Source organism: Sinocyclocheilus grahami, unplaced genomic scaffold, assembly GCF_001515645.1.
Source record: "Sinocyclocheilus grahami isolate Dianchi unplaced genomic scaffold, SAMN03320097.WGS_v1.1 scaffold416.1, whole genome shotgun sequence".
Classification (NCBI taxonomy): Eukaryota; Metazoa; Chordata; class Actinopteri; order Cypriniformes; family Cyprinidae; genus Sinocyclocheilus; species Sinocyclocheilus grahami.
Window position 1 is genome coordinate 455354 of NW_015505595.1, and position 5512 is coordinate 460865.

Genomic DNA, 5512 nt, shown 5'->3' on the forward strand with positions numbered 1-5512 from the left:
GTCCATCCATCAGTCTGTCCATCCATCTATCTGTCCATCTATCTATCTGTCTGTCAGTCCGTCCGTCCATCCATCAGTCTGTCCATCCATCTATATGTCCATTTATCTATCTATCTGTCCGTCCATCCATCTATCCGTCCATCCATCAGTCTGTCCATCCATCTATCTGTCCATCTATCTATCTGTCTGTCCGTCCGTCCGTCCATCCATTAGTCTGTCCATCCATCTATATGTCCATTTATCTATCTATCTGTCCGTCCATCTATCTGTCCATCTATCTATCTGTCTGTCCGTCTGTCCGTCCATCCATTAGTCTGTCCATCCATCCATCTGTCTGTCCATATATCTATCTATCTGTCCGTCTGTCTGTCTGGCCATAATTCAATGAATAAGTCTGATTATGTATTAGTTGGTGAAAGCAGACACAGTTGACAAAATAACAGGATATTGGAGGATTAATAAAATAGATTTGATTGGGATAGTGTCAGTGTGAAAATGAGAAAAAGAGGGATGAGAGAGCAAAAGAGAGAGAGGCTGAGCAAGCAAGCCAGGCTCAGGGAATCAAACCGTTTTTATTAATCTGAGAATTTTCTCAGATGACGCAAAGACTGTGACTTTGCCTCGTCTCTTTCTCGCTCTCTCTCACACTCCATCTCTCTCTTTCTCACCCTCTGTCAATTCTTTTCACATGTCTCTTTCCTAATGCCTAAATCTTGTTGGATGGGAGACGGCACAACGGTACAGGTAAGACTATGAATTACTGCATGTTACTGTTCTTGTTTCTGTTTAAACTTGTTCCTTACCTTCTCAGTATGACATAGAACTTTATCTATATTTTTGTTCATGCTTCATTTAATTGGGCTTATTATATTATGACGTGCTAAAACACCGTATATTGGACATAAAGTCCTTTACATGAGTTCTTGCACATGATTATCATCGGTCGTCCATGATTGTTGAAGCATGCACGGCATTTCGTTTTTGCCTTTAAATTCCTCTCAGTGTTGTCTTTGCACATGTCATTGCTGCAAACTTAACAGCACATATCAGTTAACAAATAGCCCTGGTTGGGCATTTTTGGAGCGTGGTGGTAGTGTGAAGTGTCAGAGAGATGATGGATGGTTTTAAGAGTGCATATTATGAATGAGGCATGCTTCATTAGAGGCAGTAGTGTAAGAGGAGTCCAGCCGTAGATTGATCGCTAGATTGAGACATATATCGGTGTCACAATGAGTGGAGACCAGGGTGGCTTCAGAAATGAAGTAACGAAAGAGTTGATTCTGCAGACATGGAGCTTAAGGACAGATTGACAGGGATTTAGGAAGGTAAAATGAGGGTTCCTCGGGGCTCAGTTAGGGAAAAACTTGCAGTAGAGAAACAGAGAAGGGGGAATTGGGGATTTATAAATTGCAAAGCTTTAGCAGGGTGAGGCGAGCAGATGTGATAGACAGTCTGTGCTTAAGGAGTTCAAACAACAGATTAATACACTCAGATTATAGTCAGAGATAGAGGGGTAAGGGGGAGGGTGTGTGCAAGTTTGTGTGTATGTGTGTGTGTGCACAGATGTATGTGGTTAAGCAAGATGACCCATACATGTCTGCACATGCAAAGCAATAAACCCCCAGATGGACTTACACACATCTACCTGCAGATGTGCATGATCACCCTTTCAAAGTTAACCACAGGCAAAATAATTAAAAACATTCCTACTTTACAGTATGCATACATCTTATTGCTTTACATCAGTCTAAAATAGCATTGACAACACCAGTGTCATTGATTTGATTCCCAGGGAATGCATGACCTCAAAAAACATATACCATGAATGCAATGTAAGTTGTTTGAGATATAAACATCTGCCAAATACGTAAATGTAGTGTAGATATTTAAAAGCAAGTTTAAAATGCTGATTAATAAAATTGTTTATTGGTTGGAATGTGATAGAGTACATACGATTTTTTCCTATAACAATAAAGAATTCCTGTAGCTCAAACTGTAGAACACAGTGCTAACAACATCAACAAGATCATGTAACATGCAAAGTGGCTTGGAAGTATTTATCTGAAATGTATGTGACCCATCCATATATAATGAGATTGTGGATGGGTCTAATTTGCATAGTTCTTGTGTGAGGTTGAATGACAACTGTGGTGTCCAGTCTGTCACTGTGTTGCTTCCATTTTCTCACTGAGGCAGGGAGTTATGGGATTATATCTCTATCCCCTTGCAAAGCCCACACCAAACAATCAACCTCAGAAAATAATCCACACACACACATTCTGGTCAGCTATCCTTGTAGGGACTCTCCATAGGTGTAATGGTTTTTATACTGTACAAACCGTATTTTCTATCGCCCTACACCAACCCTACACCTAAACCTACCCGTCACAGGAAACTTTCTGCATTTTTACTTTCTCAAAAACACTCATTCTGTATGATTTATGAGCTTTTGTACCCATGGGGACCTCAATTTAGGTCCCCACCGTGACACGAGTCCCTATGAGTGTGTGTATTCAGGTTTAAAGTTCTCACCAGGATATATAAACCTATAATAGACACACACACACACACACACATAGACCACTAATTCAGACATCCGAACACACCTTGTCATCAATGGTGGTCAAGATACGACATGACTCTCCCTTATCCTCCCAAAATGTATAATTACCCAGCTATGTTGAAATCTTAGTTCATCTTAGTATTTTATCTTGAAAACAAGCAAAAAAAATAAGTGATCAATAAATAATAAAACATAGACATATGCATATGAAAATGCAAAAATCACTATAATAATAAACCAAGCAAACAGAAACTGAAAACAGAATGTATCCTGAAACAAACATCCATAAGAAAAGGTCTTATTCTTCAGTAGTTCTGTTCAGTTTAAGCCACTAATTGGACGAAGTTATCTGTAATGTGACAGAAATGTGGTTGTTCAAACTTGTTACATAACTTTTTCATTTTGTTTGACATTGCTATCTTCCACACCGTTACTGAAGCTCCTGCAAATAAGGGCAGCCAAACCACAAGAAACACATTCTTACCTCCTCCAATTTACCTCCAGAAAAAGAAAAAAATAACAGCTATGTGGTTAACAGGTGTCCCATTGTGACGATTTTAATAGCAGTTTTAGTCAGCCGGTCAAGATCAGGAGACTAGCTAAACTGTCTTAAACCAGGCTTGGTCAAGATTTAGCTCCATACACTAATCTTTTTGTGACTTTTTAATGCTTATTTTGCTTCTTGGCTAGCTTTCTAAAGGGATTCCCCCAGGCCTTTCTGTCTTCCAGGGATTTTGGTTTGACCGCAACATCAAGTCTTCTGACTGGAGGAGTAAAAGTGATATCTCTTTATCTAACATCTTCTGGCACACTGATTAAGACAATCAGACTCTTTCATTTCCACACTGTGTGATCTACAAAAGGAGGCCAACCAAAATTGTATTTTTTTGTTTTTTTTGGTAAGCTGTAGTTTTGCCTGTGGCTAATCGTTTCATCCATTCCATTCCTGAGCATCCTGTTCTGTCATAAAGAGCTTGCCACTGTAAACCGAACTTGTTCTGTTTGAGATGGCGAAAATCCAGCAGCTTAGTTCGGCTAAGCTTTAGGCTTTTGTTTGGTTGCTTGTTTGAGGAATGATCTCAGCTAATGTTCAGTAAGTGGAGGAAATAAATAGTCTAAGTTTACTTATACTGTGCATTAGGGTTCATGTAATTTTTGCAAGGCCCTTTCAACACCAATAGCCTCATGGACAGCACGCCGACATACAGCGCCGTCGCATCGGGCATCCCGAGTTCGTGTTCCGGCTCGTGGACCTTTCTCGATCCCGTCCCCGCTCTCTCTCTCCCACTTTGCTTCCTGTCTAAATACTGTCCTGTCACAATAAAAAAGGCAAAATGGCAAAAAATTTATCTTTAAAAAAAAATTATAATTTACAAGGCCCTTTAGAATGCTTGATTCCCATTGGCCAGCTGCGGAATTCATTGGTCACCGTATCTGACCACTCTGGCGCTACTCTCGTGTCTCTCATATTACTATCGCACGATGAACTTGATTTTCCGCATTTCGTACAAACACAAATAGCACCATCTTGTGTCCTATCGATTGTAGCAAGACCTTAGAGGACTTTGGCATTTGTATTGTTGTAAAATTGTCTTGCTGCTAGGCCGATTGATTTGTATATTGCTTCAATGTAATACACAGGTAAAAGTATAAAATAATTGCACAGCAAATTAAAATTTGAAACTAATTACCCTGTCAGGTTTATTTTGCAATAATTTTGGAAGGCATTAATCCTTGCATACTGGGCCGTCGCAAGGGGGGTGCGAGGCCCTGTGCGAAGTTGACATGCAAGGTCCTCTGCAATTGTGTGTGTGTGTGTGTGTGTGTGGAGGGGGGGGGGTTGCTATAGTAACGAACGCAACTTTAACACACATCTGATGATTGTGATGCCGTGCTCTCTGACATGTTTGCGCACGAATCTTGGTCACGCACATGCTCATAAGAATTGTAAGATCTACTGCATAATAATAATAATAAAGCAATTAAATAATTTAAGGATTAAATGTGATTTATGGGAATAAGTAAACCTAAATTCTAGGTCTGTAGTTATATATGAAGTAGTAATCAATTTACACTATTTGAAAGTAATATTTTATTTTAAAATGTGCACATTCACTCTTATTCGTATGTCTAATAGTCGAAAACGCAAACGTCTCTTGTCACGTTCATTTATGATTTACATGAATCATGATCGCATATTTTCAATTCAAAACTTCATAAAAAGTTGAGTAGTTTGCATTACTAGATAGTCTATTACTGTCGGTCGCTGAACATTTCTACCATAAAACAGTTTTCTAATACAGTACTACTTACATCTTTCCACAAACATTCATTGCGTTGTGAGAGTGACTGTAAGACCCGCCTTCTTTGATTTGATTTTGCCGATCATTCTCGATCGTTTTGACATTGACGAGCGCTGTTGGACCACTGAGGCAGACCAGCCTATAAGTTTAGCTTTTAAAACTTTTTGTCATCCTACCAACAAACAGCTTTACTCATTCTTATACACAGAGTCTTATACTGCCTATCAGTTATGACTATTTTAGTTTTTAGAAAGACAAAATGGGTGGAAAAACAGTAATAAAAACGTAAATGACATAAAATACAGGCCAGGAGCGAGGCCCTCTAGAGGAGCAAGGCCCTGTGCGGTCAACCACTTGGCACAGCTCTTGCGACGGTAATGCTTGCATATTCCATATGCTCTCTTTTTAATTTTTGGTCTTTGTATGCATGCACCAGGTGGACGTTTTTAGGCAGTTGCACAACGTCTGGGTTTGTTCAGTGCTTCACACTGTCTGCTTTGCATTTTTTGATGCTGATTAGAAAAAGTTAATCTAAAAACAGTTCTTGATATTCAATCTCAGACTCTGTGTGAATGGCACTTAATGCAGCACTGGGCCCAAATAATGGCACAATATCTTACCGAATATTGCAATATCGCAAATTTTG

General features: G+C 39.4%; 1 protein-coding gene across 2 annotated transcripts in view; it reads left to right on the forward strand.

Annotated features, from left to right (window-relative positions):
- LOC107551162 (excitatory amino acid transporter 2-like) overlaps positions 1 to 5512 on the forward strand; it is a 31565-nt gene that overhangs the window by 828 nt on the left and 25225 nt on the right. The window contains exon 1 of one of the 2 annotated variants that reach the window (XM_016232677.1): positions 584 to 744. The exons of the other annotated variant lie outside the window; for it this stretch is intronic. The gene's annotated coding sequence lies outside the window, so the exon portion shown is untranslated. Of the gene's footprint in view, positions 1 to 583; positions 745 to 5512 lie in introns of those variants that run through there. 2 annotated transcript variants of the gene reach the window in all.